The sequence below is a fragment of the Bicyclus anynana genome, chromosome 16 (assembly GCF_947172395.1).
Source record: "Bicyclus anynana chromosome 16, ilBicAnyn1.1, whole genome shotgun sequence".
NCBI classification, from domain to species: domain Eukaryota; kingdom Metazoa; phylum Arthropoda; class Insecta; order Lepidoptera; family Nymphalidae; genus Bicyclus; species Bicyclus anynana.
Window position 1 is genome coordinate 4545850 of NC_069098.1, and position 19507 is coordinate 4565356.

Genomic DNA, 19507 nt, shown 5'->3' on the forward strand with positions numbered 1-19507 from the left:
AATGTGAATATGTTCAACGTATGTTTCTACAATTCGTTCACACAAACGTTATCAAAAGTCCGCGAGATAGCGTTGTTCAGCAGTAATAGAATATCACGGGCGGCCTTGATTCGTGGCCGATAGGCGTGGTCAATTATACGCCGATCAGGAATATCATTATAAACATCAAACAATACTGGATACATCATTTAACTACACTCAGTGGCGTGCATAAGGTTGTCTGTCTGGGTATGCAATAGTAAGCATAATTCAAATTCAAATTCAAAATTAATTTATTTCAATTAGGCTTAGTTTACAAGCACTTTTGAAATGTCATAATATAGTTTAATCTAATGGTTGTAATAATAGTCGAAAACTCAATTTTTTTTTCGGCTTTGTTCGTGTTAAAGAGATTTTGTCAATTAAATTACTAATGGAAGTTAAAGGTGGTGCAAAATATCCTCACTTGAAAATTAAAGTACCTAAGTAATTACCATAAAAACTTTAGTTTCTGAAAAAGAGAGTAAACATTTTTTTAATTGAAAATTTTCTATTAAAATTGTAAACAATTTGTTTACAATTTCAATAAAATGTTTACAAATAAAGTAAATAAGTAAATTGCTATGAATAAGTGTGTTTTTGTCCTTTTTAGGATTCCGCAGTCCGCACTACACAAACAGTTTAGATAGTAGTGGGGCCCCTTTTTTATTTGCACCAGGACCCTTGGTTACCTAGCTACGCCACTGGCAGCAATACTGTATGGCGGCAGAAATAACCGTAGTACTTCCCCGAGGTAACTCTGACACAAAGCGTTCTACTGCTGTCTTTACACTATTTTCAAATCATCAAAACGTCCTTAACTTCTTATGTCTCGTACCAGGTAGATTCAAAATACCTAGATACAAATTTAATTTAGATTTTACGTTGTAGTAGTTTTAAAATAGTCGCTAGAGCGAGAGGTGAATATATAAATATCTCTATCACCTGGGGAAAATGATTGTGATGCGATTTAAACAGAAAATTCAGTTGTAGGAAAGGGAAAAACAATTTCCTTGTAAGCCATCAAGGAAATACGACTTAATATTTTTTGCAATCTCATTTTGATCCTTCGTTACAATTGTAAGTAACGGATGTCTATGTCCAATACAAATATCTAAAAATCACTTTAAACGAAATACCGTATATATTTTTTAAGTTTTATCGATATACCTATCAAATAATTATCCTGATTTAACTTCATATTATCATAAGATAATATGAAGTTAAATCAGGATAATTATTTGATGCAAAATAAACACATTTAAAATCCGACACATTATTTTAAAATATTTTGAAACATCAACTTTGAGGAAGAATCCGAAATGAAAGGTGATAAATTCAAAATTGTTAGTTTTGTATGAGCAAGTACCAATTGCTTGCAATAGATGGCGCTAGTGGCGGATATATCCTTGACCTATGGGCAGCTGCGCCATGCATTACAGTAATTATAATTTTTAACAGTCTTGATGAATAAAGGAGGTTCTAAATCTAATTTAGTAGAATGATTTTGAATACAGAAATAAAATTTGGTTTTTGTTATGTATGTTTGTTGTTGTAATTTAAACACATGCTTATCAAGAAAGAACAACCCACTTCATAAAGTAGCCATATTTTCCATAATTTCACATGCAAAAAAGCAATAAGAGAATTCGATAACATTTATTAATTTTTTTACCTATCTATAACTTTTGTTATTTTACACGTCATGTAGCCTACTAAATAAAATATGTAGGTGTTTATTACAATAAAAAATAATATATATTACATATATATAATACAAAAATTTTAAACCACTGTTTTTGTGGTTGCACTTTGACACCTTGTTTTTTTTTGATAGGATAGTAACAACTTATTCGCTCTTTTGCCTCCTTGTACCATTTTTTATCAGGTTTTTTATATTTTTGTTTACTCAAAAGAAATGTATATATGACATAACGAGTAAAAACGCCAGGTCAACTAGTAAAAATATTTTTATCAAACTACAACAAAACACATCAATAGCATTAATAAAAGAAAAAAAAAACGGATTGGGAAATTCAATTGCAGCACAAAAAATACAGAGAAATTCGTTATCGTTTCCGATTGAGGATAAGAACAATGGGGTCGATCATTGCAATTGCAGTCGTCATTAGTTTCGTAATAAATACCTACTTGTGGAGACAAAGTGACTGTAAGTCACAGAATTGAGATTTTATTATGACGAGACGAGATTATCCTACTTCCTAGCCTGTTGACGCATTTAAATTTCAGCTGCCTGATCTCTTTAATTAGTTACTTAAATAATTATATCGCGAACTAGATATGCCCGTGTTTTCTCTTGCGTATGATTTGATATGGTTAAATTAGCTTATGTCACGCCTCTAAAATACACAAAAATATTTTTTCTGACACCTACTTCCACAGCAAACAAAGAAACACACAAATTGCTCGGCTTTATAGTAATAGAGATACGAAGCAGCCAAGTTTTATAGTTTGATACTCAATAGCTGATACCTTATCGGATAAAAAGTAAATAAAAAGTACCCATTTAATTTAAAATTTATTTTATTTAAATATCATCATTTTAAATTCAATCAGATTATCTGTAAAAACTCGGGTGACACGAACAACAATTTGACTAGACTACAAAAAAAAATACAAAAAAGCGATGTTCTTCTGAATAGAGATAACCGCACGTTCCTAAAGTTCTACCCAACGCCCATGTGTGAAAGAGATAGCTACTGTACGGTTCCAACGAATATGGTCCAGGTAAAAATTGACAGACGTTTGAAAAAATCTATTGTGAATGACCATACAAATAATTCAAGAAAGTAGATATGTACTTTATAACTTTAAGATATTCATAATAAATTAAAAACCACTTTAGTAGTAAATAAATTACAGAAAGTCCTGTAATAATGAATTTTGTGGTCAGCTGAAAATTGTGAGACGTGCAAAAACTTACCGTTATTATCAATGACCTTATAAAACACCCAAGTGGATGATATAAAGCATGCGAAGCAAACTAATTGTTCAAAGATATTTCTATCTACATTTTATGTTATTTAAATTCAAGTGGTATTTAGACATTTTACATCAAGTTTTTTATAACATTTTATAAGTATCAATCCATCCGCTAGCACGTAAGTACTTATTAATATCAAAAGGGCTTAGGTCAAGTGTAGGCGTTTGGTTAGGGTTCAGAAGGCTTTTAATATTTATAGGACCTTTCTAAATGTGATAGCTTTTTTTAAAACGTTCGTGATGCTTTCAAGTTTAATGATTTTTTATTGAGTTACAGGTAGATTTATTTATTTTTACTTAAGAATAAAGTTTAAAAAATTGCAGAAGCAATGAATTGTATAAAACTTACAATTAATCTACTTATTGTAACGGTTCTTTTAAAAAAAACATAAGAGTTTTAAAAAATACCTTTTTCGATAGCGTAATAAATAATTACTAGTATATAAAAAAAAAGAAAATCTTAAGTTTAAATTGAGTAATAAAAAAATATATATATATAATATATTGCACTATAATAGGTAATCTATACATGTACAAAGAATAGTTCAATCTAATAAATTCTAATATAAAAAATAAAAGCCATTGTTATATAAAAAAAATATTTAAAAAGCGTTAACAATTAAATTAAAAACGAGTAATTAAAAAGATAATAAGTTACAGTTACCTTACACGCTTACAAAGAACGGTCCAATCCGATACACAAAAAAAAAATAGTGATAATGCACCGAGTCTTAAAAGTTTTAAAGTCCACTCAACTGTCTATTAAGGCGCCTAATTCAAACATAATGCCAACCTCAAAAGGGTATAACTCAAAAAACAATCGACTTCACACTTGTACAAACAGTCACTACATAACTGAAACTATAGTCACTATGCGTGTACAATGCCCGACTTGCCGCGCCAAACTGGCGGTCGGTGGAACTCTGCGCGGTGTTCGCCTCAGAATAGGGTTGTCGCCAACGACTCTGTATAAAGTTCGACCCAAAGATTTCTAATAAAAACATGATTGTGTACATGATACACAATTTCACAGTGTTACAACGAAAATGAGACAAGTAACGCACGTTTATTCTATTTCGTGGTGTTCGCTTTTGAGTAAGTTTGACGGCAATAGTTTAGAGCAGGTTAAGTGCAAAGATGATGTGTAATATAATAAATGCGCAAGTTTGTATGGATGGAAAGATTGTTACTCGCAATCACGCCAAAATGGCTGAAAAAATGTGGATTTAAGTCATTTAAATAGTAATAGCCAGCAATAGTACATAGTCTAATATTTATTCTGATATTATTCCTATAGAAATAAGATCAGAATACAGCTAATATCTTATGAAAAAGAGTAAGGAGTTAGAAGGTGTTAGGAGTGCACCTACAACGCAGGTTCTTCATGTCAAGGGTAAAAAATGCACTTTCTAGACAAATGTATTACTTTAAGTTGCATGTTCGCTGCATCAGGTATGTTTGCAGCCAAACACTAACCAAACAGCAGAATCTTCTTGTTAGTAAACTGTTTCTGGGTGCAAACAAAAAATAAATAACCAAAAGTAACTTAACAGCTACAGTTTTCCGTCAGTTGATCAACTAACGATGGTATAATAAAAATGCAAACTGTAAGGCATGTATAGTTTGAAAATTAAGGTGGCAACCCTATTTTCGAGTTCCGTTCAGAAACGTTTGGAAGCTAGATGGCGCAGGGCACCACCCCTGTCCCTACACGAGCAATACGGCCCTTTGCAAAGGATACCTCATTATATTTACTGTAATCCATAGCCTTTAATCATTTATATTTATAGAGCGACTGTACCTTTTTTGAATATCACCCCTAGAGGCTTTTGCGCTATGGAAGTGTTAGTAGGCTTCTAGACTAAACGTCTGGTTTACTACATTTAAAAATGTAATGTATTAATTTTTATAACTATCCTTAACTCTGTTTTACGAGTCTGTCTAGATTATTTTACCAATGGTTGTGTAAGTTAGAGCGCATGACGTCACGTCAGACTCAAAATGATATCTTGCTCTCATTCAGAGACAATTCACAAGCTATGAATATATTGTTGTTGTTGACAATATTGCCAGATCAAAAAATTGCACATACACTACTGTTTCACTTTGAAGCTGTGACGCGCTATGAAGGCCGTTGTAACATTTGACATTTTCATGAATGTTTCGTAAAAATTCACAAATATGTTACGTGTATTGTTATTTTTTGTATCTCATTTTCAACCCTTATTTAAAATATTTGTAACTTTAATTGAGTATTTTTAATTTCATTAGTACATTTTATTAGACAGTACTTTGCTTAAAATAACTTCTATTCACTTTATTTTTTTAATTTAATTTATTTTTTTATTTTTTAAACTTTATAAACATAAATCACTAACTAAAAACTAATACTTCTAAATTAATAAATAAGTGCTTTTAAAACTATGAAATACTACATTTACTCATAAATCAAACAATTTTATTATGTAGGTATATTTATTATATAAAGTGCACTAGAGTTATAGAAACTCCTAATTAGATTACGTATTTATAGCGTATCAAGTCAAGTTATCTTTTGACTAATTAACCGGCTTCCGCTGGCGTGTTGGATTTCGTTTAAAAAATTCATGTCCATTGTATAATGTAGCTTTAGATTTAAAGTACAAATGATTACAAAAACACATAATTCAAGTATTTAATATACATATTTGTAATATGCATTGACGTATGTATGACGAAGAAAAACCAGTTCTGCTACGACCTTTAAGGGATCCAGAAAACCGAACCTCAAAAATAAAGAACAAAGGTTCCATTAGTCAATCAAGAAAATATACACTCCATTAAATTATTTTTATTATGATTACAATTATTCCCTACCCAACAATATGTCCGAGTATATTTTTTGTTTTGTCTCAAAATGTGTAAAATTTGACTTATGTACATATCGAATACAAGCCCGTTCAATCACACTAATATTATAAAGGCGAAAGTTTGTGTGTGTTTGTATGTTTGTTCCTCCTTTACGCTGCGGTTACAAAAGCAATTTAGCTGAAATTTGGAAAAGAAATAGATTTCATTCTGGATTAATACATAGGCTACTTTTCATCCCGGAAAAATCCATGGATCCCGTGGGATTTATGATAAACTGAATTCCACGCGGATGAAGTCGCGGGCTTCCACTAGTATTCAATATATTATCTATATCATTAACTTCTTAGCTCAACGCATTGGCTTTTGAATTAAGGCAAGATCATACCTAAGGTTTAGGCAGGTAGGTAACCACTAAACCAAAAATGCAGTTAGGTTTATGTTAAGGATACTATTATTTATATAATATCTTTCATGATAAATCAATAATTTTAAATGAAATGATATCGACATACTCAGACTAATTAGATAAAGACCTGCCTCGCAAGACATTATTTTTCTGTCAACGTATATGATCAACGATCTTATGCGATTATAAATACTGTCTCTAAAGAATCGATGTTTCATAGTTTAAAATCGTGTCCGTCGGTTAAAAACCTCTGTAAAAATACCTTTTTATGTAGTTATATGGTGTAAAAAACGAACAAAAACTGCTAGCTTAGTTTAAAATATGTATGAAATCTAAGCTAGTTTTCCTTAGAAAATGGCAGAAAATTTTGTTCGTGAATTTGGGTGCGATACTAGTCCTTATGTATTTAGTCTGAGTCGATATACCATCAAGATGTTTTTATAAGAGGTCAGTGCGAAATGCCTACTACCTAACCTACGGTCTTAAGAGTGACAGCGTTAAAACATTAAATAAAGTCAATAAACCAAAAAAGAGAGCTGATAAACGGTGAACCAAAACTCAGAAACTAGTACGCGCGAATGATCTATGGTCGTGATTACTCGATTGTTCGTCAAGGCTGACGCTAAATGAGATAGGATTACCGAATTCCTGACTTATTACACTTTTAATCTGTTTTTATTTTATTGGTAAAATCAAACGTTAGCTTTACCATTCAAAACATGGTAAAAACGGTTTTGAAATCAGAAGTTTGCAAATTAAAATATTAATGAAATCGACTTTGGAGATGTAACGAATAACGATTTAGCAATGTAACTGTTACCTATTGGTTTCTCAAAAAAAATGTGAATATTAAGCAAGTTAAAATGTTACCTAAATCAGAGTTTAAACATTAAATAAGAATTGCGCTTTCAATTATTAAAATTTATGAATACTAACGGAATTACTTATACACTAGCAGACGCCGCGTGGTTTCACCCGTGTGGTTCCCGTACTCATAGGAATACGGGCATGAAATATAGCCTATAGCACTCGGGTATAGTAGGCTTCCCAACAGTGTAAGAATTTTTCAAATCGAGCCTTCGAGTTTCAGAGCCTATTATTCAATTCAAACAAACAAACAAACGAACAATCAAATCTTTCCTCTATATGTATACTATTAATATAATATGTACTCGTATATACATAAATATGTAGTAACATAAACCAATCCGCATTGGGCCAGCGTGGTGGACTATTGGCCTAACCCCTCTCATTCTGAGAGGAGACTCGAGCTCAGCAGTGAGCCGAATATGGGTTGATGACGATAAACCAATCAATAATTAAATGATACAGTATTATTTGATTTTTATAATTATTTCTAGCCCGCAAACCCGCATTGTAACGTAGTGGGTCAAGCCCCACATATCCTCCCTTAAAAGGAGGGAGGCCTTATATTAATCCCCGCTAAAATAGGTCGAAAATTATGATTTACTTGAAATCTTTTAGCCACCTATTTCTCCTACAGAAGAATGAATAAAAACTATTCAATGCTAACAAAGATCCATAAATCTATCAAACAATTTTCCATTTTCTTTCATTTCCTTCAAGTCTTCAGAACAAACATGTAGTGGAATTTAAGATTTAGGAGTATTGTTTACCAAGATTAGTTTGTATTGGCGCCATTCCTTTGTTTGAGTATTTTCATTCGGTTCCCAATGTCCTTTTTGGACACCATTTATTTTTATGGTGTTTCATTAAGTTTTCATGGGCCTGATTATTAAAAATAGCATCTGTTAATAGAATTTATAGAGTACTTCAAGATGTAAAGTTTCTTCAAACCGCTAGTAAAGTCGTTACTAATAACGAGATTGACGTATGAAACTACTTGCTGTAAATTAGGTCTAATATACGTACTTGAAATAAACGAATTAATAAGTAAGACACCTAGCGAATTTTTAGGGTGGTAACTAGCCGCGGCCGAAGCCACCCACCAGCCATACCTGGACAAATTAAGAAAACCTCAATTGGCCCAGCCGGGGATCGAACCCAGGACCTCCGTCTTGTAAATCCACCGCGCACACCACTGCGCCACGGAAGCCGTCAAAGGTTCACCACCAAATAATAATTATCTCGTAGCCTCTTGTTACATTCCTTAATTAATAAAAAAAGGTAACAAACAAACTAACTCATCAGCTTTGTAATAAGTATAGATACATACATACATACACGCACACACATAAACACACACACGCACGCACACACATTTGTTATAACTGTAAATAATTGATAAGAATAAACGATTCGTTAATTTAGTAATTTTAATACCTCTGTTATAGAAGAGCGAGGCCTCCTAATCGAGTGTAATTAATAATTACACTCGATCAAGTCATCAATATTCTCTTTCAGTGCGCTTTCATTTGAGACCTCACTCGACTATATTTGCAGACATTCGGTTATTCTTCCCCACTTTCACCCCCCACAACTTTTAAACGGCTCAACCGATTTTCATCGAAACGTAACCTTTAAAATCGCTTCATCCGTTCGGGAGCTATGGTTCCACAGACAGACAGACACATCAAACTTATAACACCCTCTCCCCCTCCCCCTCTTTTTGTGTCAATGGTTAAAAAATACTTAGCCCCAAGATGTTGTATTTGTATGGTTAAAGACGGGGAACGCATTGCGCTAACAACAATAGATTTTAATTTGACTGTGAGCCAAGCAGCTGCGACCCTCGGATCGCCATGTCCGATCATGCGTGAAGGTGCACTATAATCTTTACGAGATATTTAGCTACACTGGCGTGCATGAGGTTCTTAACTAGGGTATGCACAAATTATACTAAATGGAAAAATCTCTCACGAATTTTGTTTTTCAATATAGTAGACCGATGTTTTTCCTTTACCGTTTGAGACACGTGATATTTTATTTATCAAAAAAACACAAATTCTAGTCTAATCCGAATCGAAGGCAGAGGTCATATTCACTGGGCTCGAATATGAGTTCCTAATGAAAGTTTTTTATTATTTGTGTTGTATGTACGACAATGATTGAATAAAACTGTTAAATCTATACTTAGGTACTCGTATTTAGAACTGTAAACAGATTGAAGATATTTTGAAAATATCTGTTGGAGGTTGTAAAGTAGCCAAACATATATTTTTTTGTCTTACAATATTTTGCTAATTCTGTATATTAAAGATATTTTGAAAATTTCTGTTGGAGGCCATTATATGATACTTAAGTCAAATATATATTATTTTTTGACAATATTTTTGTTGACCAGGCGTCACGCTGAAACTACTGAATGAATTCAAATGAAACTTGGCACGATTTAAAACAGGGGGTTGAAATCTATTTCCAAGCGAACGAATAGTCCGCTAGTGAATAAATAAGAAAATTACAAGCAAACAACTTTATGTATGAACGTTCTTTAGAGTGTTTAGATAATGTCAGTACTGTGATCTGTGCATTTTCACATCGAGCGAGCGTCGGGCGCTCGGCGGCTTGTGACACTTAGTTACGTAATTAAAATACGAGATCGCAACAACGGAATCATGTTTTGCAATGGCGACAAACCTCGAAACCGTCGAATCTCTTTTACTTTTAAACTGTTATTTAACTTATATTTTACTTAATACTACCGCGTTTTACTCGCGTAGTTCACGTACCCGTAGGAATACGGAATAAAATATAGCTCTATGATACTTATCATTATGACATTTAATTTATTCGATTTATTTTTCATTTTCGTATATCATTTTAAAGTTTTGTTCTGTAAATTGTAAAACTTTATTTATGGTTTGCTAGTTAAATAATAACAAAATTAAAAACAACGTGCCTTATAAGTAAAAGAAATCTGGATATTTGGAAAATCGGTTCCGATTTTTGAATTTGGAATTAGATTCTTTTTAATTTATCGCCAAAGCGTAACTAAATTTAATGAGATCTATATGTATGATGTATTTACTACAAACAGAAAAATTTGACGTTTCACAGTGCTTGTAAACTAAGCCCATTGATTTTTGTATTAAGAATTTCGATTTTTTTTGTATTTAACGCCAATGCATAAACCGTAAATGAGATCGCTGAAGTCAAGTTGATCGCGATCGCGTCGCATGGAACAGATAGGTGTACAATGAATTAGTTACTACAAACAGATAAATCTGACGATTCAATGTGCTTGTAAACTAAGCCTGCTTGATTTCTAAATTCCGAATTTCGTTTTTTTTTTAAATTTATACTGAAGGCAAGTTGATGGCGAGTGGTCGCGAGACACAGATGGGTAAACAATGATTACATAATATGTTAGTGATTAGTTACTAGAAACAGAAAAATGTGACGTTTCAAAGTGCTTGTAAACTAAGCCTACTTGATCTTTGAATTTAGAATTTCTTTTTTTTTATTGGACGCAAATACATACAATACAATACGGTAAATGAGATCGCTAAAGTGTAGTTGATCGTCGCAAGTCACGTGGCACTGAATGATTAAATACGTTAATGATTAGTCACTTCAAACGAGGTCTATTCTTCAAACAGAAAAATCTGACATTTCAAAATGCTTGTAAACTAAGCCCATTTTTTAGCAGACTTTAAAGTGATTAAAAAAATAAGAAAACTAATGTCAAACAAAGGTTATGATTCACAACATTTGTCAGGACAACTTAATTACCATATCAAACTGTAAGCAAAATAAGACTCTAGAATGGCAGAGAATGACCTTGAGTGGAGTCACGCACTTGTGAACGATGTGTGTAGGGTTAAAGGCGCCTTTGACAGATATCTAACACTCCCCTTTTCCACTCAAGTCACTCTCCCCGCCTATCCCAAGTAATCCATAAAGAATTACACAACAAGAGATGTGGAAGGCTCGAATGCCACGAGCACACTGAAGCCGTTGCAACGCGGTGATAACACATTGATTTTTAAATTTTGAATTTCATTTTTTTTTAAATTATCGCCAATGCATGAACCGTAAATGAGATCGCTAAAGTCAAGTTGATAGCGACTCGTCGCGTGGCGCGGAAGTGGGGCACGGGCGGCCTTGCGCGCCGCGCCGAAGGTGAAAGTCTTACATTACGAGCCGCAGCCGAGGCCCAACATCCTTCTGTATTCGGGTTAAACTGTGTCGTTTCATTATCTATATCTATCTATCTATACTTATATTAAAACTGTAACAGGTCAAATTCTATGCATCGTCATCATCAATAAATATATCAACCCATATTCGGCTCACTGCTGAGCTCGAGTCTCCTCTCATCTCGTCTCATGAGAGGTGTTAGGCCAATAGTCCACCACGCTGGCCAAATGCGGATTGGCAGACTTCACACACGCAGATAATTGAGAAAATTCTCTGGTATGCAGGTTTCCTCACGATGTTTTTCCTTCACCGTTTGAGACACGTGATATTTAATTTCTTAAAATGCACACAACTGAAAAGTTGGAGGTGCATGCCGGTTTCGAACCCATACCCTCTGGAATCGGAGGCAGAGGTCATATCCACTGAGCTATCACGGCTCTGCTAATATTATAAATGCGTGCGCCGTACTAATATTATAAATGCGAAAGTTTGAATGTTCGGATGTTTGTTCCTCTTTAACGCCGCAACTATTGAACCTGACCTGATACTGAACTGAACTTTACTCTGTATTAACACTTAGGTCTGTCCCGAAAAAATCCATGGTTTGCCAAGATTTGCAAAAACTGATGATTTTGATAGTATGAATGTTTGTTACTCTTTCACGCCGCGACTACTGAACCGAATTAACTCAATTTTTGAAATGTATATAGATTATAGCCTAGAATAACACATAGACTACTTTTTAACCCTAAAAAAATTATAGTTTTACGCAAAATTGAATTTCACGCGGAAGAAGTCGCGGGCGTCCACTAGTCTACACTATTTACATCGAAAATTTAACTTTTAAAGTAATATAAAGCCTCAATAACTCAACGGTAAAGCTGTCGGACTTATCGAGTGGTTCGATCCCCAGCTGGGCCGATTGAGGTTTTCTTAATTGATCCAGGTCTAAAACTTTCAAAACAATCTTTCAACCCCTATTTCTCCTCCTATTTTTATTTCTTTTACAAAAAGTACTATGTTTTACTCCAAAGTCTCATTTACCATTTATCATTTGGAGTGTATGCCATTGCGGTCAAGTTATGATGATGTATATGAGTATTCGTAGAATAACCTATGGAAGAAACCTACAGTAGTCATCGCTTCTCAGTTATCTCTTGCTAACAAAGATAAGGTAACGTTGCACGCGTATATTCCTGGGTATGTAGCCATGTACGTCGATTCTGTTTCTACGATCGCAAACGCTTCCAAAATTAAATTATGTGTGGGAACATACATACATGTTAAATACTGTTAGATTTGTTAGTAGGTCATGAAAAGGCGATCAAAAGAGGAAATTTCCACATCTCAATGTTAGTGTTTTGGTCAACAATGAACATTATTTAAACAAATAATACCTATATATCGTCTACAATGTCCAGTTGTGTGTTCAGGAAATGTAAAACCTGCATATACATAAATAAATAATGGAATTAAAGACAAAATTGTGCATGTGTGCGTTCAGTTTTGTAGGGACGTAACCGATTTATAGTATAAAATTATCATTGTGTGGGAATGACATTTGCTATCGACAGGTCAGGTGATCAAGTTAACGATTGGATCTGTCATTCCCATACATTTTTTTAGTTTTCGAAGCGTTAGCGTTTGTAGAAAGAGAATTGACGTGCCACATGGCTAAGGTGCCTGTTAGTTTAAATATAATGGAGTCGAGTCTCGTATTGAGCCATCATCTCTATTTAAAACATAGATATAACTAGCGGAATGATAACGTTCCGGGCCACGGACGTTTTGCATTTAGCTAGACGTATAAGACTTTTTACGGTGAAGGAAAACATCGTGAGGAAACCTATACCTGAGAATTTTCTCAATTCTCTCCGTGTGAAGTCTGCCGAACTATTGACTATTAGTCTTACCCTTCTCATTCTGAAAGGAGACTTGTGCTCAACAGTGAGCCGAATATGGGTTGTTAATGATGATGATACTAAGAGCCTCCCGCTGTACTGGAACGTTAAAACACTTGGCGGTACGTCTTTGCCGGTAGGGTGGTAACTAGCCACGGCCGAAGCTTCCCTAGGTCAGTACACGTTAAAAACTTTCAAAACAATCTTTCAACCCCTATTTCTCCTCCTATTTTTATTTCTTTTACAAAAAGTACAATATGTTTTACTCCAAAGTCTCATTTACCATTATACCAAAATTCATCTTGAACGGTTCACCCATTTAACCGTGAAAGGTAACAGACAGTCAGACAGACTTACTTTCGCATTTATAATATTAGTATAGATATTGTATTAATAACAAATTGGTAAATCTATACTAATATTATAAAGCTGAAGAGTTTGTTTGTTTGTTTGCTTAAACGCGCTAATCTCAGAAACTACTAGTCCGATTTGAAAAATTCTTTTGATTTTAGATAGCCCATTTATCGAGGAAGGCTAAGGCTATATAATATCCCCGTATTTATGTTTGTGTATTTTGTGACGCCATTATTTTCGTATGTGTATTCGTGGATAGTATCGTTGTTTACATGTTTAAACTATTTTTACGTTTATTTTTAGATTTAAGAAATAATATGTAAATGTTAACTATCCCTAAGAAATAAAAATAAAAAATAATAAAAAAATAAAATATTTCTATGGGAACTGGAACCACGCGGGTGAAACCGCGCGGCGTCAGATAGTTTTGTATATGCCCACAATTCAAAGAACATTTCATCCAAACCTTACAAGAATTCTATACAAAAAACCCTCCACAAACAATGACAACGACCGATAAACATATTTAAGCCGAAACAAAACGATAGTTTGACAATATTCCACCAGATTATCATCTGTTTATCTATGGTCGGCGTGACGTCGAGATAACGGTTACGTTTCATTACTTGTTATCTTTGCTAAAAAAACATATGACACGTGAGGAATGTATCTGTTTTGTATCCAGTATACTAAAATAATAACTGCTTCGACTCTCCAGATGGCCTATTCACTATTTTGGTATTTATTACCAACCTATTAAAATAAACATCAAATCAATTGACAAACTGTCATCTACATACTTTATGATATCCACCTATCCACCAGCTAGCCTATTCACTATTTTGGTCTTTATTATCAACCTATTATTAAAATAAACGTACTACCTACTATATACGATATCCACTAATAGGCACCGGATGACTGTTACATATAATCTCAATTTCGTATATGTCAAGTAGCATTGAATTTGCATGAATTAGCCTGCTGTGTGAAGTCTTTGAAAGCTAATGAAGCTATGAAATACTGAGCCTTTATTTTTCATGAGAAAAAGAAGAACAAACATCACAGAATACTACTACTCCCGTTTATATAAGGTATTTATAGATAATAACCTAAAATTTAAAATTTTGAAAACTTCCGAAAGTTATGAAATTGTTAATTACACTCTCGATCAAGTCATCAATATTTTCTTTCAGTTCGCATTCATTTGAGACCCCACTTGAGTATATTTGTAGACATTCGGTTATTCCCCACTTTCACCCCCACAACTTTTAAACGGCTCAACCGATTTTCATCAAACATATCTAAGAACACTCGCACAAAAAAAAACTAAATTGATATTGCTTCATCCGTTCGTCAGCTATGTGCCACAGACAGACAGACACGTCAAACTTGTAACACTCCTCTTTTCGCGTCGGAGGTTAAAAAATATCGTTTGCCTACAATTTTATCAGTAACGTACCTTCAAACCAAAACACAACGTAGACAGTGTATACGAAAGCAAATACACCTATAATAATCTATACTAATACTATAAAGCTAAAGAGTTTGTTTGATTGAACGCGCTAATCTCAGGAACGACTGCTCCGATTTGAAAAATTCTTTCAGTGTTAGATAGCCCATTTATCGAGGAAGGCTATAGGCTACATATACCCCGTACTCTTACGGGAACGAGAACCACGCGGGTGAAACCGCGCGACGTCAGCTAGTATTTTATAAATTAGCTCAAGTATGCTGGTGATAGACATAGGCTGTGGCTATATTGGAAATGACGTACTGCTGAGCTCGCTGTACGTCATTGCCAATATAGCCACGGCTCCCTGTTAAGCACGAGTCTCCTCTAATAAAAAGAGGCGTTAAGTTCATAGTTCACCTCGCTGGCCCAATACGGATTGGCCGATTCCTCACGATGTTTTTCCTTCACTTCAAATTTAATTATCAACGTATTCCTACGGGAACGGGAACCACGCGGGTGAAACCGCGCGGCGTCAGCTAGTTACAATATATATGTTGTTATTTACATTCGAAGTAGTTTTAATTCTGCACAGCCAGTAACGTTTCCGGCACGCTAAATTATATTGCAAACAACTTTCACTGGAGAGTTATTTTTAATAGTCTTATCATTAACACTAATACTCTGATACTGCGTGGGTCAGTTAGCCTGCTTTGAATCACGAGGACCTGGGTTCCTGCCCTTGCTATGCGACCAAGTGTAGATAGCTAGACAAAATATTGTCCAATAGCGGCGGGATTGTCTCAGTCCCATATCAACCCCACCGCAATGAAAGCAGTATTTCCGGTTGTACCGACATTGGTTGAAATTAGTCTATTTCTCATCACGAGATTATCTCATTGGTCGCAAGCTACCAAGCCATGCATATTATATATATATGCGAATTCGGTGATACCTGTAAGGCTAGTTTTAAGTTATGATGATAATAAATAAATAATAAATAATAATTTTTAGTTTTTCTTTCTTCAAAGAATTTCTCAGCACCTAAAGGAGATTGCTCACCGGCCAATACAACGTCGACCCTGGAAAGTCAGGTAGGTTTAACCTTGTATTTAAGTGTATGGAGGTGATAATATGATGTATAATTAGGATCTGGTTAAATAATTGGCTTAATAAAAGTATGTTAATTAGAGGAAAAAACATTTTTGTTATTTCACATCTTATATGTTATGTTTCGAAAGACCGTGGAAAGTCACTGGCATTTAAGAAACGGGCTTACCTATAGTCTGGCAAGTTCGTTGATAACACTCCCATGATATGCGGGCGACGGGCGGAAAGACTGCGTGGGTGTGAAATCGTGCGTGCGGGAAGTGACGTGCATCACTCGTGGGTTTTTCATTCATCGCACACGCCCCCCGCGCGCTACATCGGGAGTGTTACGAACGTTGCCAAGCTATAGTTCAAGAGCCATGATGCTATTGTAAATTCTATACTCAGTATTTTCTAATAAACATATCCTTATTTCTTAAAAATAAAATAGTAAACAAATAAACGAGATATAATTAATATAAAAGAACCGTGATAGCCCAGTGGATATGACCTCTGCCTCCGATTCCGGAGGGAGTGGGTTCGAATCCGGTCCGGGGCATGCACCACCAACTTTTCAGTTGTGTGCATTTTAAGAAACTAAATATCACGTGTTTCAATCGGTGAAGGAAAATATCGTGAGGAAACCTGCACATCAGAGAATTTTTTAATTCTCTGCGTGTGTGAAGTCTGCCAATCCGCATTGGGCCAGCGTGGTGGACTATCGGCCTAACCCCTCTCATTCTGAGAGGAGACTCGAGCTCCGCAGTGAGCCGAATATGGGTTGATAATGATGAATTAATATAAATATTTTTTGTCGGAAAAACTAATACTTATACCTACGTTTTATGCACAGTGACGTGTGTATATTAAATAACTTGAACTCTCTACGAACCGTGTTTGTTTGGAATATTCCAACGCAAACAATGCGCAGTTGATCTTGCGATGTTTTTCAACAATACATTCAGGTAGTGCCTAGGTAATGGAGATGAACCAATTAATATTTTGTTCCTATAAAAATATGACAATCGTTAGTAAATTTTAATTTATATTGTTATTTTTGGAGAGATAATGACTCTCATCATCATCGTTAGCATCCCATTTTTGGCTCATTGTTGAGCACGAGTCTCCTCTCAGAATGAGCGGGGACTCGTGATGAACTTCCGCAAAGTAACGCCTGCTTCTATCCAATATATTGCTGTTTAAAAAATCCCCAATTCAATTGAAGGGACGAGGCTGTCAAATGGGCCCCGCTCGAATTTCACCCCCTCTGAGCTTACTTGTATTGACCCACGCGCGGTGTTGTATATTATAAAATCCTACTAATATTATAAACACGAAAGTTTGTATGGATGTGTTACTCTTTAACGCCGCAATTACTAAACCGATTTGGCTGAAATTTAATACAAAGATAGAATACCCTAACACATTGGCTACTTTTCATGCCGGAAAAATCCATGGCACCCGCGGGATTTGTGAATAATCACGCGGGAATGTCAATCAATAAACACGCGGACGAAGTCGCCCGCTAGTAAATAAATATTCTTTACGTATTACATGTATAATATCAATCGATTGAACTATAATACCTACCTAACTCCAAAAAAAATTATAATCAATTAAATTATTATCGCTAATAAGGATGTAATACGATAAATGTATACTAATATTATAAAGCTTAATTAGAGTTTGTTTGTTTGTGTGATTGAACGCGCTAATCTCAGGAACTACTAGTCCGATTTGAAAAATTCTTTCAGTGATAGATAGCCCATTTATCGAAGAAGGCTTAAAGTACATTATTTCCATATACTTACGGGAACCGAAACCACGCGGGTGAAACCGCGCGGCGTCATCTAGTAGTAAGTAGAGTTATCAATTTTTGTTTTCATTTGCTGGGCCTATTAACAATTTATACATATATCATTATTTATATAGTTTGTTGGAGTAATTAATATGTAATTTATATAAATACTAATAATAATATGTATATATGTATGAGTAGCCCAAGCCCCGCAGTTTCACCTGCGTAGTTCTTTCTCATTTCGGTTAAAATACGGGGTAAAATATAGCTCACAAATAACGTGACTTTCAAGTAATAATAGAATATTCAAAATCATTTCAGTAAATCCAGAAATTACGCCTACAAGACTACAAACTTTACCTCTTTATAATATTAAGTATAGATACATATGTGATAAAATCCGCTATCTAAGGCTGTACTTACTTTGGGGCTAAGTAGGTAGTGATGTATGTATTGTGTAAGTATATTTATTAAATTTAATATTCAACATAATATTTGTTTTAAAAAAATGCTGTCATTTGTCAACATGGTTAGTGAAGTGTGCCTCTAAATCACCCACGAACTAAATCACCATTCAACAATTTGTTATTTTTAGATCCCAAAACTGATCTTTCTATAGAAAGAAGATGCAACACATTTACGCGGTGATAGATAGTAGTAAAATATATTACGCGCCTCAAATAGGTACAGCCCACTTACACATGCGCAGCTCCCTCAATATGGAGCGTGTTATACACACACAAACACAGTCACACACACACACACACATAAACGAGTCTCAGCTTCACGGGATTGCAGTATCTTATTCCGTTGCCCGGAGTTTAAACCTTAAGCCAATGTTCTTTTGTTTACTAAATCAGTTACTGACTGTTTGTTTTTTATGGTTAATTTTGTTCTGAGGATTGTAGAATATTTTAATAACATCCTAATATATTTTTAATCAGTCTTCTAAATATTGTTACATTTGATTTATCATTAAAGGACGCTACTAAAATATATTATTTGTAGAAACTAAATATTTCCCATATTAACGTTTTGCGTGTTTATGTCAATTTTATGAGATTGTAGGGGTAACGTCTGAATGGGCCGATTTTGAAAATTCTTTTACCACTATAAAGCCATATTATTTGTGATTGTCATAGGCTATATTTTATCCCCGAACTATCACGGGAACGGGAACTACGCGCGTGTAAAACGCGTGGTGTCAGCTACTTTTGTTTAAAGGCGTGAAACCAACAAGGTAAACATTTTAACAAGTAATTTAGACGCCTATGACATGCGCTAATGCTATTTATCTTGAAGTTACGTAATACCTATAACGTAGAGACGTTACGCGCATTTGTGACGTAAATAAAATAAAATAGAATAAAATAGGTACGTACTATAAAATAAAATAGGTAGGTACGTATACTTACTAAACTACTAGCGAGATACTTTTCAAATCACCTAATTATTAAAGCTATTTTTAACCCCCGATGCTAAAAGAGGGGTGTTATAAGTTTGACGTGTCTGTCTATCTGTCTGTCTGTCTGTATGTCCGTCTGTCTGTATGAAGCGATTTTGAATTTAATTTG

The 19507-nt window shown here is 34.4% G+C and overlaps 1 protein-coding gene across 2 annotated transcripts in view; it reads right to left on the bottom strand.

Annotated features, from left to right (window-relative positions):
* Positions 1–19507, bottom strand: part of LOC112046673 (uncharacterized) — a 125541-nt gene that overhangs the window by 16503 nt on the left and 89531 nt on the right. Inside the window, exon 1 of one of the 2 annotated variants that reach the window (XM_024083390.2) lies at positions 3686–3932. The exons of the other annotated variant lie outside the window; for it this stretch is intronic. The gene's annotated coding sequence lies outside the window, so the exon portion shown is untranslated. Of the gene's footprint in view, positions 1–3685; positions 3933–19507 lie in introns of those variants that run through there. 2 annotated transcript variants of the gene reach the window in all.